Genomic DNA, 14,350 nt, shown 5'->3' with positions numbered 1-14,350 from the left:
GGAAATGGCTGAGAAGCTAAATGAATTTTTTGCCTCCGTCTTCACTGTGGAAGATGAGAATTTTCTGCCCACCCCAGAACCACTAATTTTGGAAGTGGTGTTGAAAGACCTGAGTCAGATTGAGGTGACAAAAGAGGAGGTCCTACAACTAATAGACAAATTAAAAACTAATAAGTCACCGGGTCCGGATGGCATACATCCGAGAGTTCTGAAAGAACTCAAAGTTGAACTTGTGGATCTTCTAACAAAAATCTGTAATCTTTCATTGAAATCTGCCTCCGTTCCTGAGGATTGGAAGGTAGCAAATGTCACCCCCATCTTTAAAAAGGGTTCCAGAGGAGATCCAGGAAATTACAGGCCAGTCAGTCTGACTTCAATACCGGGAAAGTTGGTAGAGACCATTATCAAGGACAGAATGAGTAGGCGCATTGATGAGCACGGGTTATTGAGGAAGACTCAGCATGGGTTCTGCAGGGGAAGATCTTGCCTCACTAACCTGTTACATTTCTTTGAGGGGGTGAACAAACATGTGGACAAAGGAGACCCGATAGATGTTGTTTACCTTGACTTCCAGAAAGCTTTTGATAAAGTTCCTCATCAAAGGCTCCTTAGAAAGCTTGAGAGTAATGGAGTAAAATGACAGGTCATCTTGTGGATCAAAAACTGGCTGAGTAATAGGAAGCAGAGAGGGGGTATAAATGGGCAGTCTTCGCAGTGGAGGACGGTAAGCAGTGCGGTGCCGCAGGGCTCGGTACTGGGTCCCATGCTCTTTAACTTGTTCATAAATAATTTAGAGTTGGGAGTGAGCAGTGAAGTGGCCAAGTTTGCGGATGACACTAAATTGTTCAGGGTGGTGAGAACCAGAGAGGATTGTGAGGAACTCCAAAGGGATCTGTTGAGGCTGGGTGAGTGGGCGTCAACGTGGCAGATGCGGTTCAATGTAGCCAAGTGCAAAGTAATGCACATTGGGGCCAAGAATCCCAGCTACAAATACAAGTTGATGGGGTGTGAACTGGCAGAGACTGACCAAGAGAGAGATCTTGGGGTCGTGGTAGATAACTCATTGAAAATGTCATGACAGTGTGCGTTTGCAATAAAAAAGGCCAACGCCATGATGGGAATTATTAGGAAGGGAATTGAAAACAAATCAGCCAGTATCATAATGCCCCTGTATAAATCGATGGTGTGGTCTCATTTGGAGTACTGTGTGCAGTTCTGGTCGCCGCACCTCAAAAAGGATATTGTAGCATTGGAGAAAGTCCAGAAAAGGGCAACTAGAATGATTAAAGGGCTGGAGAAACGTCAACTGCGGGGTGACATGATTGAGGTTTACAAGATAATGCATGGGATGGAGAAAGTAGAGAAAGAAGTACTTTTCTCCCTTTCTCACAATACAAGAACTCGTGGGCATTCGATGAAATTGCTGAGCAGACAGGTTAAAACGGATAAAAGGAAGTACTTCTTCACCCAAAGGGTGATTAACATGTGGAATTCACTGCCACAGGAGGTGGTGGCGGCCACAAGTATGGCCACCTTCAAGAGGGGTTTAGATAAAAATATGGAGCACAGGTCCATCAGTGGCTATTAGCCACAGTGTGTGTGTATATATAAAATTTTTTGCCACTGTGTGACACAGAGTGTTGGACTGGATGGGCCGTTGGCCTGATCCAACATGGCTTCTCTTATGTTCTTATGTTCTTAGCCATGCGTAAAATTAACCAGTTGTCATTACATCATCATTATCTGAGTAAGTTTTTTTTTTAATTTTTTTTAGATATGAACAAGCTGTGGCAGTTCATTATTTCAATGTGAGAGTAAATTGTTGCTCACACAGAGTTAATTTCAGGCAATGACACACTTGGCTTTACTGTAGGCTGGTAGTAACTGCAGAAATTGTGACTAATTTCCCACTAGCGTTATGCTGATCTCACGCTCATCTTCTCCACGGGGCTTCTGTTGGATTTCACACTATCTGCCCCAGGGCTGCAACTAGCTTCACCCTTTCTGCGCAGCAAACAAACTTGTTTTTAGAGGATCTTGTTTGTTGCGCAAAAGAGGCGGAGTGAGTCGCAGCCCCAGGGCAGATAGTGTGGAATCTCACCAAAGCCCTGCAGGAAAAAGGAGAGTGAGATCGGCATAAGGCTAGCAGGAAATTGGTCTCTGTGTCTCTTTATTCTGGATTATGGCAGGCTTGGCAGGAGTTTTGATAGGCTGAGAAGGTGGCCTGGTGGCGGTCTTTAGTATATAATAATTGCATGAGATTTAAGCCCTCAGATGGTTGATTATACAGATCTTGTGTTCTTCATGTTCTCGGTGCAGTGGTGAAAACAGCCCTAGGTACTTCTTTCTGACTATTATATACTCTTGGGACCAAAATAAAGATGAAGAAGATATTGGATTTATATCCCGCCCTCCACTCCGAAGAGTCTCAGAGCGGCTTACAATCTCCTTTACCTTCCTCCCCCACAACAGACACCCTGTGAGGTGGGTGGGGCTGGAGAGGGCTCTCACAGCAGCTGCCCTTTCAAGGACAACCTCTGCCAGAGCTATGGCTGACCCAAGGCCATGCTAGCAGGTGCAAGTGGAGGAGTGGGGAATCAAACCAGGTTCTCCCAGATAAGAGTCCGCACACTTAACCACTACACCAAACTGGCTGATGAACAGATGAACTGCTTCCACATGAAATCCTAGTAGCGTCTTGGTGAGTTAGCTAGTACTAAATGGCTTGGGGAGAGTTTTAGTTAGTAGTACAGTTTAGTTGTTGATAACATGTCTTGAGTTTTCATTTCAGGGTGAGGCAAGAAAGCTACATTGACTGTTGTCATGGAGGTCTTTTTAAGTTTAAAACATGGGTTTTCATGGGGACAAATTGTTCACCAGATGAACTTTTTTTTAAAGCACTGTTCTTTCGAAAACTTTATTTGTTCACAGCTTCTCTCATCTCTGAAGTTGACAAGGTCTTCTGCAAGTGTTCAGTAAAACCAGTGCCATGCCACATAGCAAATGAATTGATCTGAAGTTGCAGAGCATGATGTCAGAATGTCAGAACACTCAAGAAATCAAACCAAATGAAATAATGCAGCCAATCAGACTTTGCACAGCAGACATGATGTTAAGATATCACTTAACAGTGAAACAAAGAGAGCACATAGTTCAAACAAGTAACAGAAATAAGGGTAAAAATAGGCAAATTTGATGCACTCTGACAAGAAATACGTGGAGCCAGTTTACTCTTGTTTCTCTGAGGATCCATTGCCCCATCTCAGCAGCATAAATAGCAAAATAGTTACATCCTTTACTCTTGTTACATCCCAAAAAGCCTGAGAGTCAATGGAACTTGACTTGAGCCCTGTTAAATCATACCTAATGCTGCCAAAAAGAACCAATCATAAAGATGAAGTACCATTCAGAGTCCTGGTACATGCACATTTTTGGGGAGGGGAATTATAAATATACAGAGCTTTTTTGTAGCAGGAACTCCTTTGCATATTAGGCTGCACCCCCTTGATGTAGCCAATCCTCCAAGACCTTACAGGGCTCTTCTTACAGGGTCTACTGTAAGTTCTTGGAGGATCTGCTACATAAGGGGGGGGGGGTGTAGCCTAATATGAAAAGGAGTTCCTGCTACAAAAAAAGCCCAGTAAACATATATTTGTGCTTTTTATTATTTTAAGACACAACCCCACCAGGGCTGGTGCCAGGCTTTTTGGCACCCTAGGCATCCTGTGACTCCCCCCCCCCCGGCTTTGCAATTAAAAGGAACCCCCCCCTCCCCAATAAGACTTCCTTGCTTAAATATCTGCATTTTGGACAGCATGCAAGAAATGCTGCAAATGCATTAATAAAAAGGCTTCACTTCAGACAGAGTCCCCCTGCCTCTTTCCCCCTGCCCCTTTCCAAAAATTAAGAGCACTCTGGAGAAGAAGTACTTTCCTGGTGGGACTCTACAACCTCCTCCCATCCCTGGTAAGTTGGCAATCCTCTTCCATGAGGCATCTGCCCAGCTGGCCCACCTGTGTGCTCTTGATCTACCTGCTGACCATGAGGAGGAAGATGGTGGGGTTGGTGGTGGTAGGCACCAAAAATGGCAGTGGCAGGTTGAAAGTGGGCCATGCCTTCCCTGGCAACAGACCTAGCCAGCAGTGAGCCACCTGGGACAATCTTCTTCCTGATGCAGCAGTGCTGGGGAGGGTGGAGGGCAGGACAGGATGATGCTGCCTAACAATTCTAATGAGAAGCTGCCCTGCAGCTGGGCCTGATCTGGCAGGCTGGCCACCTGCTACGTGCAGCCCTCCAGCAATCCAGCCCTGCACCCACCATGCAAGAGCAGCCAGGTGTTGCTGTGCCAGATGCCACCACCACATTCAACACCAGCAGCAGTGGCAGGCAGGCAGGCAAGCAAGCAGGGACTCAACAGAGCAGACAAGTAAGGTAGGCCTGCAGTGGCTGCCCCTGGCACTAAATGGCACTCTAGGTGGCTGCCTACCTCACCAACTGGGTAGCACCAGCCCTGAACCCCACAAAAAAGAGGGAAATACCAAAACAAAAAAAGACAGAGTAAATCAAAATAGGTTGAAACCATAAAGAAACAGAAAAAGTAGTATGATGCAATACATAAATTAATAAATTCTGTTATAAGCACCAAATGTAATATCAGCAATTTAACATACTAAAAATTATTTTCCTGGTTTAGATTTGTTTATATATACTACATGGCATTATGTTTTGTGCACATAATTGTATTTATTCATTTATGTATTGTATTATACTATTTCTTGTATAATATTATGTATTGTATTATACTATGTATTATTCTAATTCTTCATGATCTCTATTTTGGGTTACCCTTCTTCATTCTTGAGCCTCCAGAGCAACATTCTTTTCCCCACCTCCCCATTTTGGATAATGAAATAGGTTAGACAGAAATACAGTGATTGTCTCAAGGTCAATTAGTACACGTTATGGCTGATAGCAATCTGAAGCCAAATCTTCCCATCTCATTAGTGTCAACAGAAACTGGAGAGAGAAATCAACATTATTAAAATTATATATACCAATATAATTAACCATGATGTTCTTATTTTAAATTGTTTTCTTTTCTATATTAGATACTGATAAACAAATTATTATTAATGTACAATTGCTTCATTCACTGGCATGGCTGACTGTATGAGAAATTGAAAACCCAAGGTCTAGGATGTGATTCCAATGCATTTTATGCAGCATGAAATCTGCCTGTAAAATTCTATGTGATTTTGGCAGTTCTGTTTGTATGATTCATGTAACTGTGATAAGTTCTTTTTTTTCCTTTTCAAAGCAGTAGATGTTGTAATATAATGCATCACAATTTTTACTCTGTATGGATGAAAACAAATACTCTCTTCTGTTGTTGTCTGTGCACTAAGAAAGTGAGTGTTGTTATTTGCTGTTCTCCCACAGAAATTTAGGTCTTCTCAAGGACATCAACCAAGTCATCAGGAAAGTTGCAGACTTTAATGTCATATTCATGTGACATTTTAATACATTTGCCATAGATAAACACTTTATCCATGACTGTCTGAAGACATCTATTATTATTATTATTATTATTATTATTATTATTATTATTATTATTATTATTATTATTATTATTATTATTATTATTTAGTTTCTCCAGCTGCCTAATAGGAGAACCATTCTTTTTAGATGTTTTATTTTGTTTAATATACACTTAGGCTTGCCAGACACACAGTCTCAGTGGGGGATCCCCCAGTTTTGCAGACTCCTCCTTGCCACCGGCCAGCTGGCCAGCAAGGGAAGCCCCACCCCAATAGCCACCATGTGCCTTTAAACCTTAGCAGGCTTAGAAGATGCTTGCAACTTTTTGTGTTTTGGAATGTGTGTATGCTTTTCAATCTCAGCAACAGGAAAGCAGGGGTTAAGGTGAGCAGGTAGAGCCATGAGTGTGTGAAGCTGTGAGAAAGGAAGAGAACGGAGTTTCTCTGCTTTGCATTCACTTCAGAAGTTATTTCTATAGTAAAATAGATAGAAAAGAGTTATCAAAAACCTGATTATGGGATGGGGGAAAACTCCAGCCCCTAGGCTGCTCTCCTTTCCTGCTCCTGTCTGAAAAAGCTGGTTGAAATACAGCACATTGTTACATTCAGAAACTCCTGTGAGTAAATTGCCCCAATGAGATCAAAAAAAGTGTGGGCATCCAAACTGTGTCTATTTTGGCTGCTTTGTGAGTATGTGTGTGTATGTCCTTTTAAAAAGCCATGTTGGAAATGCTTCCAAAGCCTGACAAGGGGATTTGTGGGGATATGACAAATTTCACTTTCATTTAGTGGCAATGCAGCTAATAGGGTAGGCACAAAAAAAAAGAGGATGAAGAAATGAAGACTGTATTCAGGAGAATTGCACTGCTGCATTTTTATTTATTCATGTATTTAGGGAATGGGAAAGACTCCTGGCTCCATCCCCAAAGTCCCCAGATATTCCTTGAGTCAGACCTGGCAACCCTAATATCACTGTGGGCCAAAATTATTTTAGAAGTTTACACTAATTTGATAAAGTTAAGGATACAATCTCTGGCTCCAGCACACAGAGAACTGTGGGTATGGCACTTTCATATTTATTCAATGTACAGTTAAAACAAGGAATGTGACATCATATGTGCCTGGAGTCACTTTTCCTTTTCTGCCTGTCTGTAAACAGTTCTGTAATGGAAATTACAGGGTTTGTTTTGTGGTTGTATTAATGTATAAGTGGCATACTGTGCAGGAAAAGTGCATTTATATTATTATCTCATTTTTAACCTTTCTGTCACAATGCCCAGTGGCAGATTCTTTCATGTTAATCTCATTAGCACTAACAGGTGATAAATGATTCCTAACCTATTGCATTATTACTCCTTAGATGTTGTAAAGTCTTGGTTTTTGACTAAACATGACCTCTAGCTTATTAATGATGGTCTTTGTTAATTAATAAGCACATTCTGCCCAGTGCAACACTGAGCAACTATATTCCAAGTTGTATTGTGTTTCTATATCTGCATGGCAAGGACACAGCTTTGAGATTGTTTTATATAATATTTGCACACACACCAATTAGTGAAGGTTTATCAGGTTGGGCTTACAATGGCTGAAGATCTGTCATTCCTAGCAAAGTGTGAATTTGGAATAATGTGTTAATGTTCTCTCAATCTTTCCTGCCCCCTTCGGTTGAAAATTGAAGATATAGGGTTTGTTCCCATGAATCAGTTGTTGTTCTTGTTGTTAATAATAATAATAATAATAATAATAATAATAATAATAATAATAATAATAATAATGGTGTCTTACTCCTCTCCAAGAAGACTTCTGCTGTTGCTGGGAGATGCTCTTGTGGAAGATGCTCCAACCCATAGTACCTTTCTGAGTGAATCAGATTCTTTTTTGGTTTAACACTAGAGTAGGCTGCTATTCAATTACAGCTGAACTAGAGTTGAACAGTAGATTTCTGGTTCTGCCTTGATGATGAATGTGAGTGTACTTTGCTAGCATAGGTGTCAGTTTTATCAGGTTCTAGGAAGCTCATACTAAATTATGACATATGCACAAAGATCTGCTATACTTCATGTGGGACTATGCAATTTCAATTAAGAAAAGCATTGTAAAGGCTCCATATGTTTTTCCTAAACATAGCATAAATGTCTAGGCAAATGTTCTCTATTTTGGAGAGCCACAGTGGTGGTGTTGTTAACAGCAGCAGACTCTGATCTGGAGAACTGTGGTTTGATTCCCCGCTCCTTCCCAGAACTCTTTCAGCCCCACCTACCTCATGGTACCTGTTGTGGGGAAACTTCAGTTTAGACTAATTCTTTCTCAAGCAAAGTAGGTTCCCAGCAGTGTAAACAATTTTTGTTTATAATACTAATGCTGCTGATATCCCAGTAGGGATTATAATAAGATGATTTCCCATCGGGAGCCATTTGTGCCCTAAAATGACTTCCTCATACATCCAAGATCTCAATGATTTAATTACATACAATAACTCTCAATAATATTCTTCCTAGTTCACTTTTGTTCACATAAATGTTTACAATAAGATTTTAAATTAAACATGAGATTTGAGCTGTGATCATTAATGATAAAAAATTATCCAAGAGACATTGAAACATCTCATTTTTTGGTGTATAAGATTTTTAAAACAGTTATCGGCATACCAGTTCAGGAGGAGGCTGCACATAATGAAGAAACTGGAACTTAAATATTGGTTTGTGTATAGCAGTGATACTCACTCAGTTGCTTGGGAACCACAAGTGGCTCTTTGACTTATCACTGCTACTCTTTTGAGCTCTATTCCCCAATGCAATCCCACCTTTAAATGTTGGCTGGACTGAGGACAGAGCATTTGTGAGCCTCCCTAAATTGTGGGCCTCATGCCAGGAAATGAAGTAAAGACCCATTTTCTCCATGCCCCTCTTTCTTTGCAGCCTGTTTTATCCCAGTACCAGGGCAGCTGACAAGAGAACAAGCTAGCCACAGAGAAGAGAGAGTAAAACCACTCACATAGCAGCTATCTAGGAAAAGATGACCTTGGCCATTGGGTTGTGGTAATTTTTAAAGGTCTGCACACAAAAAATCATTACACTTTAGCATCTGGAATTTGGGGAGGGGCTGTAATTTAGCATCTGGACTTTGGGGAGGCGCTGTAATTTCCTATGGTTGTGTAGGACATTGTCAGTTCAGGATTCAAATCTGTGTCAATTTGGGAATTATGGTGCTCTGGGACTATTACTTCCAATGGGGAATATAATGAAATCACATTTGCTCTCTCTAATCTAAAGACCCTCCCCACCAAGTTTCAAGCATATTGGGCCAAGGAGTTTCATTTTACAGACCCCCAAAGCAGATCCCTCTTGGTACAGGAGCACTTCTCTCTACTGATTCCTAATGGGAGAAAATGGTGCCATCCACTATCAAAAAGCAAACAACAATCTGCATTAATTTCATTTTACTACTGTTAGACCAATTTCACACTCACCTTACTCTGCACTCAGGTCCATTTTCTCTGTGCGGCATCCTCCCAATTTCCCACTATTTGCATCAGGGCTGCAGCATACATTGCAGTTTTTGCACAGCAAATGGAAACTGGTTTTTAGCAGTTTCTGTTTGCTGCATGAAAACCGCGATGTTTGCTGCAGCCCTGGTGCAAATAGTGGGAAATCGGGAGGACGCCGCACGGAGAAGATGGACATAAGGCAGAGTAAGGTGAGTGCAAAATTGGTTTTACAATACTACTACTTACTTACATACTATACTACTCTTACTTTTCCGCTGAAAACTCTACATTTGCCATCCTTCCTTGTTGTAGTCTGTTCACTTCCTTTCTCAAAGTGAGGAATGAGGAAATTTTTAGGGGTCTAAATGAAATGGCACCAAAATGGCTGTCTATTAAAGACCTTCCAAGTTTCAAGTGATTGGACCAAGTGATCCGATTCTGCATGTCCTTGAACAAAGTGCCCCCCTCTGTTCCACTTGGAGAGAAAAGGGGGCCCTGGTCTCACAAAGGTAGGAGAAAGAAGCAGCATGTAAGAATCTGTTTTGCCATTATCCCATATGGGAGACTTTTAGGGGGCTGGATGGAGTGGCTGTTTTTCAGCCAAATAACACCCAAACTGCAGGCTACTTAGTACTGTCTGTCTATTACAGAACCTTCCGATTGCAAGAAAATTGCACGAAGAGGTTCGATTTTTGGGGGCCTCTAAAGGTGCCCAAAGGTGCCCCAAGCTATCCTACTTGCAGAGAAAAAAGGGCTCCATCCCACAAAGGAGGGAGAAAAGAGCAACAGCAGCTCTCTACAGCTTGTCTTCAGAGGTGATTAGCTGGGAGTACTGTGCTTCTTGCTTGCGAAGATCCAATTGCGAGGAAGAAATTCCATTTCCTGAAAATCAGTAGTTAAAGAATGTGTTTGTGCTACATTGCTGTTAAGAACCTGATCTCGAAACAAACAGACAAAACCCACAGATTGTTCAGGGGTGGGGGTTTGTGATTCCCCAAAACCCCAGACTTTCCAAGAATCCCAGGAAATCACTGTGACAACCCAAACCAGCAATTTATATCTTTGACTTGGGGATTTGTATTGAATTTTAGAGGGGGGGAAGTTTTGACCCCTAGAAAGGAGGGGCTGTGTGACTGTTTAGCTATTATTGACTATGGAGGATTTTCAGGGGGAGCTGGAGTGGCTGTTTTTTCAAGCAAATGATATCAGCCTTGCCAGGGAGTAAGGACTGCCTATCCCCCTAAAACCTCCCAAATTTCAAGCAAATTGCACGAAAATTTCTACAGGCCCTTGAACAAGCTGCCCCCAACCATCCTACTTGCAGGGGGGGAAAGAGTCCCACCCCCACAAGTGAGGGAACAAAGAGAGGGGCAGCTCTTTGCAGCTTGTCTCTAAAGATAATTGCCGGAGAGCCTTTTGTTCTCCTCCCTTGCCAGAATCTGATTCAATAAGAGAAATTCCATTGCCCAAGAAATCAGCATAATCAAAGAAAAAGATGAGCACATGTTTCATTGCTGGTAAGCATCTGAACTTGAAAAAACACAGATGAGGGGGGATTTATATTACTTATACTATTTATATTACTATTCTGGGAAGTCATTGTACTAACCCAAACCAGTGATTTCCTCAGTTTAGGAAATTGTTTTGCATATTCTGAATATTTGACTTGGCATGTCATGAAATTAGGCTCGTAATACTATAGTAGCAACTAGGTATAAGAGACAAGCTAACATTTCTAATAGACCTACATGAAATAATTATGTGGCACACTTCCTGTTTGCATAATCCTACTTCAGCCACCTCTGTATGTTGCTAAGAATACACAGAAGATATTGCTGCCTTTTTTGGACCGATGGTGTTAGAAATAACTCTCCATTGTTTTTTACTCTTGCTCTTCCTTTCAGTCTCTGTCTTGAACAGACACACAGTTGGTGGTTCTTAAAGAAACAAACTACTAAAGCATAGTGTTGAAAAAGCATCACTAGCTTCTGCCCCCCACCCCCTGCAAACCCAGAGAGGTGGGTCATGATGGACTTTGAACTTGTTCCTTTAAAATGTAATCTGAATGTGAACATAGTGCCCCAATGTTTAGTTTTAAATTTTATTGGTAAGAAAGTCAAAATACAACCAAAACACACACATGATGTAAAGTTGAAACAGTGCCCCAATGTTTAATGGCATATTACACTGTGGCTGGGTACAAATGAGCAGCTCAGGATGGCAGCTTCCCGGCTCAGAAAAAAGCTGTCACAGTTCGAGGGCAGTCAGACAGTGCATGCCCCATTGCCAGAAGAGTGACATAAGAACATAAGAGAAGCCATCCTGGACCAGGCCAACAGTTATCCAGTCCAACACTCTGTCACACAGTGGCAAAAAAACAACAGGTGCCATCAGGAGGTCCACTAGTGCTGCAAGAACACTAGAAGTCCTCCCACCGTTGCCCCCCAAGCACCAAGAATACAGAGCATCACTGCCACAGAAAGAGAGTTCCATCTATACCCTTTGGCTAATAGCCACTGATGGACCTCTGCTCCATATGTTTATCCAATCCCCTCTTGAAGCCATCTATGCTTGTATGCTACATCCTGTGGCAATGAATCTATGCTACCTCCTGTGACAGTGAATTCCATCACTCTTTGGGTAAAAAAGTACTTCCTTTTATCCATTCTAATCCAACTGTTCAGCAATTTCATTGAGTATCCACAAATTCTTGTATTGTGAGAAAAAGGAGGAAAATACTTCTTTCTCTATCTTCTTTATCCCATACATAATCTTGTAAACCTCTATTATGTCAGCCCTCAGTCAATGTTTCTCCAAACTAAAGAGCCCCAAGTGCTTTAACCTTTCTTCATAAGGAAAGTGTTCCAACCCTTTAATCACTCTAGTTGCCCTTTTCTGGACTTTAATGTTGTGCATGCTCTGAAGGAGCTGTCAGTCCGCTCAAGCACACTTCCCTGGTGCTCCCCTGCCATTTAGACAGGCAGGAAAGGCAACAGGGAAGCACTTCAGAGATTTAAGATGGTAGAGAGGCGCTGGAAGATGACATAAAGGGGGGGGGGGCAAGCTGGGACCCAGGTATGAGCATTTGAATGGGCAATTTAAATCTATCTGTGGGGAGTTCCTGTGTTGGCCCAAATAGGATGTCTGTATTCAGCCTGCGTGACCCCCTTCCTTGCTTCCTTTTAAAAACATGCATGTTGCCTAACATGCATGTTGCTTGCACTGTATATCATATTTTCCTCTCATCTTTAGAAACAGGTGTAGGGGGGTTCAAGTTAGCAATAGAATTGTGCAAATGTGTACACCACATAAAGTTCAACTGAATTATTGTGTTACAAATTGTCCAATGTATAGGTAGAATGCTGAATAAATCCAAGACCTCATTTTGCTTGGTTAAATATTCAGATTTCTATTTCAAGATTAATCTGAAAGTATGGAGTAACCACTAGATCCTTGCTCTTACATAGGAAGAGAAGACTCCTCCTTGTCATTTTAATAATAAAAATTAATGTAGTAAATTAGTAGCCCAATTGTTTTAGGTCTTGATGACATTGTATTGCTTTGCCACCCTCTAGTGGTTATATTGGGATACTCAGATGCTGATAAATTTGCTCCTTGAGAGCTAACAGTCATAGAATGCAATCCTAAAGAGTTGCATCCTTGTACAGTCATTGATTTATACAGATATGAACATATGAAGCTGCCTTATACTGAATCAGACCCTCGGTCCATCAAAGTCAGTATTGTCTTCTCAGACTGGCAGTGGCTCTCCAGGGTCCAGATTTAGAAGAGTTTGCAGTTTTTTCATCATACCAGAGATTCAACAATGTCAAGATATACAGAAGCAATAAAATAATGGATAGATTACCATTCCAGACTTGTGATTATAGGCTAGTCACTTATCCTGTTTAACATGTGTGTGTCTTCCTTATGCTAATTTCATGGTAAGAGTGGGTGCAACAAAATTCCAAAGATGTTAACAAGAGCTTTCCATGCCCTTAGAATCAGACAGGCACACATTAAAAATAACTCTGGGCTTAAGTACTAGTGGGACTATAGACTCTATTTGTTTTGCCAAGGTGTCTTGGGGCATGTAAATATTCTAAATTTGGTACAGGAACAGACAAGAGCTGTTCCAGTCTGTATTAACTGTGTGTTTTCTTAACCTTATGTTTTCAGTTTAGAGGCAAATTGTTGAATGGTCTCAGTGTAAACTTTATTATTTATTTACTTATTTGTTTAGAATATTTTTATGATACTTTTCTAGAGTTCTGTTTCAGGTGTCTCACAATCAAAATAACAAATTATCAATATAAAAAAAACAAGCCAATAAACCCAGGGTCATAAAAGCAGACAAAACTGTTCATTCTATCCAAAACTGAATATTTAAGTTTCTGAATAGCACTTGGAAGAAGTAGAAGGAAAGGAACAAAGACTGGAGGTCTTGGAAACCTTTGTCAACTCCTTTTATGCATCTAAACAAGGAATTAGAGGGTTGGACACTGAAAGACAAACCACCATTATTCTTCTTAGACTTCAGTTGTTTGAAGGAATAAACATCTTCCTGGCAGGAGATAATCCCAGCCCTTAAACCTGAGCCTGGGCAAAGTAATTGACAAGAGTTCTTGTCAAGTGCTGAGAGAACAGCCTTACAGAATAGCCCTTCTATTTATCACCTACTTGCAGAGGGGAACCAACATAATCCTGATGGAGAATGACATGATGAAAGTGCCTTAAATTAGTCTGAGTTAATCTGGAGAACATAGTGAGGTATTTGCATGGCTTTCTGTAAGGCTGTTTTTTTACAAAAAGTTTTTGTTCTAAATCTTTAAAACAATTGTTTTGTAATTTGGGTCTCCCTATAGACTTTTCCCCAAAAGGTCAGGGCAGGGAGGTTTGCTCAAAGGGTGGTAAATGGCATGTACAAGAAATGAAAAGGATTTAATTTTTTTCATTTTCAGACAGAGAAAACATAGATCTTGGGAGCCAGCTTTGAAGAAAATGTCAAGTATAAGCAGCAAACTCTGATCACTTAAAATAGGAAGAGCCACATTGGAACATTTAGCATACTTTCTTTATCCTGATAGCGCCTAGCAGAACTGATGGGGAGCTTCTCATTGATTTTAATGGGCTAAAATCATTCAGTGGTATAAACCAGTAACACTTGCTCAGTGGCTCAGGGATGACATGCCACCTGTGGCTCTTCAGAGACTCATTCCCCAATACTGTACCTGCCCCAAAATCCAGGAAAAATGGGCAAGGCTTGTGATTGACAGGTGGTTCCCACATTGAAACAACTGCTGCTGAAAAGACTGGAGGACAAGTA

This window comes from Heteronotia binoei, chromosome 6 (genome assembly GCF_032191835.1).
Source record: "Heteronotia binoei isolate CCM8104 ecotype False Entrance Well chromosome 6, APGP_CSIRO_Hbin_v1, whole genome shotgun sequence".
In the NCBI taxonomy this organism is placed as follows: domain Eukaryota; kingdom Metazoa; phylum Chordata; class Lepidosauria; order Squamata; family Gekkonidae; genus Heteronotia; species Heteronotia binoei.
The sequence above is the reverse complement of the archived record's forward strand: the minus strand, read 5'-3'. Positions refer to the sequence as shown.